The sequence below is a fragment of the Microcaecilia unicolor genome, chromosome 2 (genome assembly GCF_901765095.1).
Source record: "Microcaecilia unicolor chromosome 2, aMicUni1.1, whole genome shotgun sequence".
Taxonomy (NCBI): Eukaryota; Metazoa; Chordata; class Amphibia; order Gymnophiona; family Siphonopidae; genus Microcaecilia; species Microcaecilia unicolor.
Genome location: NC_044032.1, coordinates 347,345,476 through 347,357,685, shown reverse-complemented (window position 1 = coordinate 347,357,685; position 12,210 = coordinate 347,345,476). Strand labels below are relative to the sequence as shown.

The 12,210-nt window shown below is 41.7% G+C and overlaps 1 pseudogene; it reads left to right on the top strand.

Annotated features, from left to right (window-relative positions):
• Positions 1-8,034, top strand: part of LOC115463715 — a 180,716-nt pseudogene extending 172,682 nt beyond the window's left edge.
• Positions 8,035-12,210: the final 4,176 nt, after the last annotated feature.

Sequence of the window (12,210 nt, the reverse complement as noted above, 5' to 3'; positions counted from 1 at the left end):
GCAGTGAGTGATCTTTCCTATATTGCTGTCTAAGATATGTCACCCTCCTTTCCAAACGAAGGATCTCCCTACCTCTCACCTTCCTTTTAAAGCTGACATAAGAAATGATCTCCCCTCTGAGAACCGCTTTAGCAGTCTCCCAAAACAGAAAAGGATCAGCTCTATGTTGTTCATTAGCCTCCTTATAGTGCTGCCATTTACAGATCAAAAATGGTAGAAGCTGGCTATCTCTGTAAAGGTGCGATGGAAACCTCCATGCACTCCTCCGTGTTCTTAACTCTTCCTCCCTCATACCCATCTCCACCCATGCATGATCTGAGATCATAATCGGTCCAATCTTAACAGATCCCACTTGAGTTAAAAGTTCTCTAGAAATCAACAGATAATCTAATCTAGACATTGTGGAGTGTGCCCTGGACATAAGCATAAAATCTTTCTCCAGAGGATTAAGCGTTCTCCAAACATCTATTATGCCCAAAGCAGTACTCAGCAGACTTACCCCTCTTACTGTCCTAATTTTCTATCCGTTGGTTTGGATCAATCTAATCTAGGGTCTGCCACATCATTTAAATCCCCTCCCAGAATTATCGGAATCTCCCCAAAGTCTAGAAACTTACGGATCACCATCTCATAAAATCCATGATCGAATACATTGGGGGCATAAATATTACACAACAAAAACGACTGGCGCTCTAACATCACTGAAGCCAACACAAATCTTCCTTCCGGATCTACCACCACCTTCTTAACTTCTAAACGCATCCCCTTCTTAAATAAGATCACCACACCTCCTCTCCTTCCCACCGCTGGTGCCTCCAGATAATCACCCACCCACCACCTTTTAAATTTTGTATGTTCTTCTGCCGGCAGGTGGGTTTTCTGCAGAAAGGCAACAGAGATCCCCCTATCTTTCAACGTCTTCAGTATTTTGTGTCGCTTAATTGGTGAGTGGACACCACCTACATTCCATGTAGTTACTACTAATCCCGACATATTAGCCTACCCCCCTACATACTCCTTGGACCGAAGACCGAAACGTTACCATCTTGATGGAAAGGCGGCCCAGCCCCCACCCCCCACCTCGAAGTTTGTTTTAATCCTTATTCGGCTACCAATTCCTATTGCCCTCCACTCTCCCCTCCCTCCCCCCAACTTCCCCCCCTCCCCACCCCCAAGTACCCTTTCTGGTCACCCGAAACCATTCCGCTCCTGGGCTCAAGGTATCCTCTCCCTATGATATCATTCTTTCCCTCAGACCCCCCTCCACTTAGGAGTCCTCACACCCCTTTTCTGACCCCTTAAATGGCCTTAGTACACAATAAAACACTTCCAATCACATTTACTCATTCTCATTACCCCACTTCACACACTACTGCATATGGATATATTTTGAGAGAAGAAAAAGAGAAAGAGAGAGAGAAAAAAAAGAAACTTTCATATATTGGTCTTTAATTTCAGCCTTTTTGTCTTCTGATAGTTGTCTGTTGCTTCTCAAACTTTTAATCTTGTGTTGAAGAGTCACTCGAATAGTCTTCCACTCCATCCCCGTTACTCCGCTCACTGGATATCTTTCCCGTTGCTTCCCGCATATGAAGACAAATAAGTTAAGGCATAATCTGCCCCTAAACGGCTCTCAGTGTACTTCCAAACTAAACAGTTCATTAGTGATCATCCCATCTGGCTTACAATCATTCCTCCACTGCCATTCACAGCTCCATCAGCTCCTCTGGAAAAACTATTGGTCTCCACTCTAAACTGCCCGCTTCTCCAGGCCTCATGCGGGCGATGAACTGGTAGCCGCCATCTTGTCCGCAAAAAGTCTTGCCTCCTCTACTTGATCAAAGTACAACACCTGTCCATTGTCCAGCACTCGCAAACGCGCAGGGTATAGCAAGCTGAAGCGACACTTCATCTTGAACACTCTGGAACATACCGGTACAAAGGCCCTTTGGGCTGCTGCCACCTTCACGGAGTAATTCTGAAAGCACAGGATTCTTTTATTCTGATACTGTTATTGCTTACCTCTGCGCAGAGCCTGCAAGATTCGCATTTTGTGAGTATAATTTAATACTCTAAAAATAGTTACTCTTGGTCGGTCTCCTTTCTGTTACTCGCTGTCCCAATCTGCGCGCCCGTTCCACCCAGAAATCTCCCGCTATTTTCGGGATTGCCGCTGCCTCAGGGAGCCAAGCTTCCAGGAATTTCCGCAGATCTTTTTCCAGCAAAGTCTCCGGGAGACCCACCAAACGTAGATTATTTCTATGTGATCGATTTTCTAAATCCTTTATTTTTTCTTCCAATTCCAATAATTGCTTAGAAAGCTTTGGCTGTTCTGCTGTAAATTGGTGCAGCTCCTCCTCCACTTGTCCCACTCGGTCCTGCATCGCCTGCATGTCTGTTGCCATTGCCACATAATGCTCCTCCATTCCATCTAGTTTGTCTAAAATCTTCTGGATCTTGGAGTCCATCATCTGCTCTACTGCCGCTCTCACATCCGTAATGATCTCCGCTGCCCATTGTGAACTTGGCGTCGGGGAAGGTGGTGAACTTTTGTCCACCATCTTTGGCTTCGTTATCCGGCTTTTCTCCCGGCTCTCTTTCTTCGCCGATTTGGCAGCCATTCACTCCGGCTCAGCTCTCTCCACCTTCTTTCCGATGCCCGGTGCCTTTCTGGGATGTTTGGTACTTCTTTTTGGGTGAAATAAATGCCGTTACCAACTGCTGGTTATTTAGGTACCTCGGAGCAGCGAGACCCCACTTCCTCACTCCTCCATAGCCCAACCGGAAGTCGCCCCAAACCTTTTTAAAACAACTGCTATGCTGATGGCTTTTACCACATTTGAGACATTTTTCTCTGCAGTGCGTGAAAATCACAAGGGGGCAGCATGTTGGGGGCAAGATTTTGGCATTCCCAGAACTTGGATGTTCTTGTGCCATAATGGAACAAAGCAAAAACATCCAGGGCTAAAAGTTAAACGTTATGGTCGAGACCTGTTTCAATCATGCCTAAGTCAAAAAGGTGCCCAAAATGATATGACCACTGGAAAGATTAAGGCATGACCTCCCCTCTCACCCCCCAAAGATGTGAAAGCAACAGTACCTACCAGCCTCTATGACAGCTTCAGATGTTTTAGCCAGTCCTATTAGAGCAGCAAGCAGGGCCCTGGAGTAGGCTGGTGGTCAATGCAGTGCACTGTAGAGAAGGAGACCCAGGCCCATATCTCACGCTGTTAAACCCTTGTGGTGGAATGTGTCAGCCCTTCCACATATAGTACCAAAGAAAAAGAATAGAAAAGAAAATAGGTGACACAGCTCACATTAGGAGGAGGATTACAGGAATCAAAAGAAAGACAACCCAAGTTCTTGCAATCTTATGGCTTATACTTCATGGAATACCAGTCCTTCTCAGTTTTAAATACTTGGAACAATTTCTCTTGAAGATATCTCTCCAAATATGATAGGTCAAAAAAGGCATTCTGCTTCCCTTGCCAAGTTATCAAACATTTACATGGGAACTTCAATTTCGAAAGTGTAAACAAGCAATTCATGTTTACCTTTTCCACTCCACTCATATCTACTATTACTATTGATCATTTCTATATCGCTACTAGACATAGTCCTTGCTGTACACATTATATGCAGGTACTTTCTCTGTCCCTAGAGGGCTCACAATCTACGTTTTTGTACCTGGGGCAATGGAGGGTTAAGTGACTTGCCCAGAGTCACAAGGAGCTGCAGTGGGAATTTAACCCAGTTCCCCAGAATCAAAGTCCGCTGCACTAACCATTAAGCTACTTCTGCAAGCAGTCTCCTCTCACCTATCACTTCTTTTAGCTGAAGAACCCTAACAGGATGAAGATCTCTCCCATTTTTCTCTTAGAATCAAAATGATTTAGCAGATTGATTTCTGATCTATAATAACTAGGTGCAGAACAGTCTGTATCAAAAAAATAACAAAAAAAAACCCTCCTGATAGCAGGGATTTCCATTATGTTTATGGAGTAGCAGTATCCACAACAGAGCAGTTTGTAGCTCTTGAAAGGGATTGCCCATCTCAATATTAAAATGATCAGGATATTGTTAGAATGTATTTCTGATGATTATCAGTACAACAGTACCCCTCTTTTTTTGGTTCTGTACCAGTGGAATTGCCTATGAAAACAGCATAATTCTAAGAAGTTGTAGACCCTGTGGTAACTTTTTTTAAAACATATTTTATTGTCTTTTTCCTATAACAGGCACCCACAATGTCAAGCCTGACATTTTAATCCGATTTGGGCAAGAGGGATTTGGTCCTGAGCCTCAGGGATCTGAGGAACGAGAAAATTTGATCACCACAGGTACATGTGAGGAATTGCATCAAACAGGTGATGTAGCTTGAATTAAAGCTAGAAATGAACTGATCCAAATGGGTTCTACAAGAAAGACAGTTCCTTTGGATCAGCACAGTGAGAATGAGGTGTTTTAATCATGGTTCCTGCTTCTAACCTTTGTTGTGTGGATAATGTGTTTTGTTCTGTTTTCTTTTTTTTCTGCTGATCTCACTTTATCATATGGATTATCAGGTGTGGCCCGTTCGGCATCATGATCTGCCTTTCGTTCTTTCTCTTTTTTTTTTTTTTTTTGTTACATTTGTACCCCACGCTTTCCCACTCATGGCAGGCTCAATGCGGCTTACATGGGGCAATGGAGGGTTAAGTGACTTGCCCAGAGTCACAAGGAGCTGCCTGGGTGGGAATCGAACTCAGGTCCTCAGTTCCCCAGGACCAAAGTCCACCACCCTAACCACTAGGCCACTCCTCCACTCCTTACTCTCTCTTACCATTTTCCCATATCTGTCTGGTCCTTCCCTACATTTTCTTTCAACATCTCTTGTCTCTCATCTTTTATCAGTTTTTGCACTCCTTGTATCTCTCTATTTCTGGCCTCTCTCAGGGCTGCTCCATGATGCTAAATCTTCTTTCCATCTACCCAACAGCTTGTGGGTTTTGTTCTCTGTGAGCTGCACAGTGCTGCCAGTATGAAAGAGGCAGGCAGGATAGTCTTCCTGTAAGAGACTGGAGGAAAGACAGACTCCACTGGGATCAACAGGAAGAATGAGGAAAGATGGCCAAATTGGTGACTCTAGAAGGAAGGACCACACTGTTAACAGTAGAAGGTGGGGGTGAGGCAGAATGACTCAACATGGCATTAGCGGAATGTATGGAGGCAGGATGGTAGAAGGGGGAGGGGAGTAAGGCCCAGAAAAAAAGCAGTAGGAGGAGGAAAGAGAGGGTGACCACTAGTATCCATGTTGGGAGTCAGGAAGATTTGGAGAAGGGAGAGAGGAAGACCCACATTAAGAGCACCAGGGTGAAGAGAGATGGGATTCTATAGCAAAGGGCATATTCTGTAGCAGTTTTCATTACTCAATCCTTCACACAATTTAAGGGGAGATTTAAGACCTATTTTTTTCATAAAGTATTTGCATAAGAACTGTGATAGGATAAGGGTTAATCTGTTCTTGTTCTTAGGTTTGATGTGTGTGGAATGTTTGGCCTTGCAGAATGGGTTGTTAACTAATTTTTTAAATGGTGATCTTTTCATCCTCTTTATAGATTACATGTCATTTAAAAACAATTTTCAAAAGTGGAATATCAAGTTCTTTTAAACTATTAACTTAAAATTATAGGACATGGGTTCATTTTCAAAATTCTTTTCAATTTGAGTGGAGGAGTAGCCTAGTGGTTAGTGGAGCAGACTTTGATCCTGGGGAACTGGGCTCGATTCCCACTGCAGCTCCCACAGAAAGTCTGTATATCAAGTCCCATTCCCTTTTCCTTTCCCACAGGAAGCCAAAGTTACACTGCTGAGCCCACAATAGAGATCCTGAAAATGGAAGAGGCTCCTGTCTGTGACCAGCTGGAGAGAGGAGAGGAGGATACAGATACCAAGAGTGGTGAGCCAACAATTCCTTTATAATAAAGCCCTACTTTGTGATGTGAGGTATTTCAAATTTTTCATGTAGATTTTTTTGTTAGTGGATGTAATCAGAGTGAAGAGAATCACTGAGAGACTGAAGAGGAGGATGAGATGTTCAGAAGCAGAGGATGGTCTCTTTATGTCTTTTCATGTGCTATTGCTCAATTACATTTATCTACAAACAAATGTCTTTCAAGATTCCTGTGGGGATATTTGTGTATACATGTCTTACTCAATAGAGGTTTAATTTATGTACATACTTTTATTTTTATCCACAGATGATGGATTTGGCAATAAGAGAATGAGCGTGTGCGATGGGCAGCAGAGGGAGGAATGGAAACACAAAGACCCCTACAGAGAAAGCCCAGATCCTTCAGCTGATAGTGTGAGAGGTATCAGTTGCATGAGACCGCTTAGCTTGAAAGAAAATACCCTAAAAAGAGAGAAATCGAATGTATATACTAAAAAAGAGAGAAATTCCACCAACTGCCCAAATCTCAGACAAAATCAGAGAATCAGCAGAGAGAGACTTTGTCAGAGCTCTACATGTGATGAAATGTTCGTTGGGAGGTCAAACCTGATAGGACAAAATAAATTTCAAAGACGAGACAAGCCGTTCCAGTGTACGGAGTGTGACAAATTGTTTACATATAAATCACAGCTTACAATTCATCAAAAAATTCACAAAGAAAGAGAATCATCAAAAGATTCAGTACATGATAAAAAGTTCAGTCAGGTACATGATCTGGGAAGACATAAATTAATCAGCATTAGCAAGAAACAAGTGCATCAAATGCACCTCAAGGGAACAAAGGTATTTCAATGTTTAGTATGTGATAAAAGCTTCACTCAAAAATGTCACCTCAGAATTCATGAAAGAATCCACACCGGAGAAAAACCATATGAATGTTCTGAATGTAGTAAAAGATTCAATCGAAAACATAATCTCAGAATTCATGAAAGAATCCACACTGGAGGAAATCTGTATAAATGTTCTGAATGTGGTAAAAGCTTTAATCAAAAACGTAACCTCAGAAGTCATTTAAGAATCCACACTGGAGAAAATCTGTATAAATGTTCTGAATGTAGTAAAAGCTTTACTCAAAAATGTCACCTCAGAATTCATGAAAGAATCCACACTGGAGAAAAACCATATGAATGTTCTGAATGTAGTAAAAGATTCAATCGAAAACATAATCTCAGAATTCATGAAAGAATCCACACTGGAGGAAATCTGTATAAATGTTCTGCATGTGGTAAAAGCTTTAATCAAAAACGTAACCTCAGAAGTCATTTAAGAATCCATACTGGAGAAAATCTGTATAAATGTTCTGAATGTGGTAAAAGCTTCACTCAAAAATGTCACCTCAGAATTCATGAAAGAATCCACACTGGAGAAAAACCATATAAATGTTCTGGATGTGGTAAAAGCTTCACTCAAAAAGGTTACCTCAGAATTCATGAAAGAATCCACACTGGAGAAAATCTGTATAAATGTTCTGAATGTGGTAAAAGCTTCACTCAAAAATGTCACCTCAGAATTCATGAAAGAATCCACACTGGAGAAAAACCATACGAATGTTCTGAATGTGGTAAAAGCTTCAATCGAAGACATAATCTTGAAATTCATAAAAGAATCCACACTGGAGAAAAACCATATGAATGTTCTGAATGTGGTAAAAGCTTCAATCGAAAACATAATCTCGGAATTCATGAAAGAATCCACACTGGAAAAAAACATTTAAATGTTCTGAATGAGATAAATATTTCTACAGTAAATCTGATCTAAGAAAGCATAAAAGAATCCATACTTGAGAAAAATGTGCACAAACATGCTAAGATGACTTTCCTTAGGGGAAAGATGAGCTAAATTGAAAACATTTTTCTGTGTGATGACTAGTATGGAGGAGTGGCCTAACGTAGCAGGTTGTGGACCTGAGGAACTGGGTTTGATTCCTGTTGCTGCCTGATGGTCAGCACTGGGTTGAGATTCTAAGGAACCAGGTTTAATTTCATCTGCAGCTCTGTTTGACCCTGGGTAAGTCACTAAGGGGCCCTTTTACTAAGGCGCGCCGAAAATGGCCTGCAGTGGTATAGACACGTGTTTTGGATGCATGCAGGTCCATTTTTCAGCGCACCTGGAAAAACTTGCTTTTTTTCTTTTTTTTTGTGACCGGAAATGGACGCATGCTGGCTTTCATTTTGCCACACATCCATTTTCGGCCTAAGATCTTACTGCCACCCATTGACTTAGCGGTAAGGTCTCACACGTTAACCTGGTGGTAATCGTCAGCGCATGTAAACTGCCGATTCCCCCAGGTAAGCAAAATGCGGTAGAAAATAGAAAACAATTGCTACCGTGTAATTTGGACGCACATCAAAAATGGAATTACCGCCCAAGGCACGCAGTAGCTCCAATTTGACCCGCGTTGGACATGCATAGGCGTCTACGCACCTTAGTAAAATGGGCCCTAAATCCTCTGTTGCCCCAGGTACAACAGTAGTACAGTGTGCTACTTAGATTGTGAGCCCACTAGGGACAGCCCCAGTACTTGTAAAATGAAACTGTAAACTGCTTAGGGCTAAGCGGTATATAAATACTTGAATGATTAAAGTACAGGAATTTGAACAGGATGGTGTATATAAATATCTAGATGTGGTGGAAGGAAAAACTATCAATCAGGAATCGCTGAGAGGAAAAAAATCAGTAAAGAATATTATAGGAGATTAAAATTGATATTGAAGAGTGCATTAATATAATGGAAGAAAGTACTGGCTATTAACTGGCACTTCCTGCACTCTCATATAGCTTTAGTATTGTAGCCTCTTAAAGACCTTGAAAAACTAGATGTACAAATGAGAACTCCTTCATGCCCACAAGGTCATCTACAAGAATCTATGTATGCCTAGACTGTATATTTCTAGAGCTAAAGGAGGAATGGATCTCAGACAAATAGATTACATCTTTCGAGCTACTGTGAAGGCTTCAAGACTTACGTAACGGCATCATCAGATCCCAATACACAAAAGGAGTTGAAATATGAAAGACAACTTCCAGAATCCAGTTTCATTATTAAACTAGGACAAGTGTTCCAATGAGTAGAAAGAATGGGTGAAAATCCATCGGTACCAAAAGGGAAGGAAGCAACAGAATTTGCAAAGGATGAAAATACTCTTTACAAAATTGGATCAACATGTGGCAACTGCATAAATACAGTGGAAAATACAAATTGTTACTCCAGGAACCATTTGTTGATGAAAACCAAACATCTAAATGTTTAAGGAGAGACGAATTGAAACCTAAGGATGAGCAATTGATAGCTGCAGCCCAGGATAGCGGATTACAGATAAGATGGTTCACACAGCAAGCATTGAAAAACTGGTGCAACAGCCATATGTAGATTCTGTAAGAAAGAGCTAGAAACAGTTACTCATGGCTGGGTGCAAAGCGCTGATGGCGGAAAATTTTATATAGAAAGGCACAACAAGGTGGCATATCTCATCCATGTAATCATGACAACATCAGCATACCAGAAAAGCACTGGGATCATGATCCTAAGAGAATTATGAAAAATAAAGAGGTTATGATCACCTGGGACATCACCATCCTGACTGATAAAAAGCTGGATGCAAGAAAACTGGATGTAGTGGTAATTGTGAAAAGTACCAGAACAGCATTGATTGTCGGTTCCAAACAATTACTCGGTGACTCGCATGGAGAGAGGGAAGAGTCTCAAGTACAAAGAGATATAGTCCAAGAAAATGTGGCAGAAAGATACAGAAATATTTCCCATTTATGAAAAAATCCACATTGGTGAAGTACGAAGTTCTCCTGTAGCCAGGAACTGCCTACCAGGGGATGTACTATCCTCTCGCCCCAAGGATATGTCTCCAATAAATTTTTCTTTTCTATTCTGCAATAACATGTTCAGTTCCTTGTGGATAACATAGTTAAAAAGAACCAGAACAAACATCTGGGAATTTACAAAACCTAAAACCAATACCCCAAACATGATATGTTTCACATATATTTAAACAATCTTCAGTTGTTTATGGAAAGACCACACATAAGTTAGAGAGTGGACAGCAGAAGGAAGAGAATTCCATATTGTTGCAGCTTGATATGGAATTGAAGCCGAAAGTTGTTTAAGATATTTGACCGACTTAACTGTGGGAATTAACAAAGATATTTGCCCCCTCAAAAGCTATTTGACCGACTTAACTGTGGGAATTAACAAAGATATTTGCCTCCTCAAAAGCTATCTTTTCAGTACTGAGAAAATTCCCACCCAGTAAACAGGAATATTTCCTTGTAGAGTCTGATGAATCAGTGTACACAACTTAAAATGACATCTTGCTATATCCGGGAGCCAGTTTAAAGATTGTTTTTCAACTCTGCTCTAACCGACAGTCTACTTTAATGTTCCTGTTTTCTGACTAAAAACGTCTTCTTGCAAAACAAGCTGAAGTCATGTCTCTGATTGATTGATTTTGGTATGTGCAAAAAGTGAAGTGGAGCATGTTTAAGGTTCAAGAGATAAGCCATCTGACCAGTGGTTTGTTTACTTGAAACCAAGAGCATGTGACTACATTCTCTTGCATGTCTTTGTAATTTTCCATGGCTCTGAAAAAAAACTAATAAAAAGGGGAGCTTTGAACAGTGAAGCCAGAAGCTCATCTATGGATGGATGGATGCATCACATAGAAAGACCGCTCCTGGTCCCGAGACTTCAGGTTTTTGCTGAAAGGGCTTCCCAGCTGATGATAAGAGCCTGAATGTGGTAATCCATAACCAGTGATGTATGTATAGGATGTTTAGACTCATTTGGAGTCATTGATTGCACATTTAAAGGACAAGGGGTGGGAGATAAATCTTAATAAGATACAAGGACCATCCCAGACAATGAAACTTTTAGGCATTGGAATTTGTTCCTTCCTGTAACGAGGAGGAGGCACAATAATTTATTGGATTACTTAGCTTTTGAAAACAGCACATACCTCATTTCCCTTCAAAAATAAAGATTTGTTGGCTAATCTTTAGAAAGACTGGTTTCTTATGAAAAATTTAAAAAAAAATGTTTGCTTCTCTTTGGGCCATGTGATTTTGAAAAGCAGGAAACCAACAGCAGAGCTGCACTGCGAAAGCAAAAAGCATTAATGTCTGAGAAACCTGTGAGAAGTTATTTAAAGGCAGGGGTTTATTTATTTTATTTTATTTATAGCAGTGTTTATATCCCACATTATCCAGAAAGGTCTGGTTCTATGTGGCTTACAAAGTTAGTGTTACGGAACCCGGGATGGTGAGCCCCTTGGGCTGCAGCAGACAAGTCCTCAGGGGAGGTGCAGAGCAGAGGTGAACCAGGCACTGAATACAAACAGGATACCAGACATGGCAAATAGAGCACACTCAAGACAAGCAACAAGCACCACCATAAAAGGGAGATAGACCACTCAGGTGGGCCTCACGGCCAGTCTGGAACCCCCTCATACAGTCCAAGCGTATGGGCCTCACGGCCGAACTGGAACCAAATCATACCAGAGGGAAGGGAAAAGAAACAGAACGGAATCTCATGAACAAGTACTACTCAAGCAGTGCACAGCACACACACCGCCCTAAACAGAGCCACAAACACGGGGTCAAAAGACCCTACACACAGGTACAAAGAAACTGAAGGGGAGAAACAACCCCACTAAGACTCACATGATAGAAACCAAAAGTAAAAGATAAGAAAACCACACAGGAAGGCAGCACAGGACTGGGCTTAGAACCCTAGCTATAAATGAATAGTCCTAACCAAGTCAAACAGACATTACACAGAGAGGTAGCAAAGGGTTGGGCACAGGGTAGTCCCAGCTAAACAGAAGAACCACCCACTCAAGAACAAACAGAACCAAACAGAGAAGGACACTCGGGGCTGTGCTAGATCCACAGCTATAAACGAATAATCCTAACTAAGTCAAACAGAAATTACACAGAGAGGTAGCTCAAGGCTGAGCTAGTAGTCCCAGCTAAATGGAAGAGCTGTCCACTCGTGCCACACAGAGAGGCAGCTCAAGGCTGAGCTAGTAGTAACAGCAAACAGAAGAACCACCCACTCAAACAGAATCAGAGGATGCACAGGACTGTGCTAGTAGACACAGCTAAGCGGAACAACGGCCCACTCGTGCCACACAGAGAGGCCGCTCAAGGCTGCGCTAGTAGTCACAGCTAAATGAATAAGCAATCCACTCAAACACAACCAGAAACCT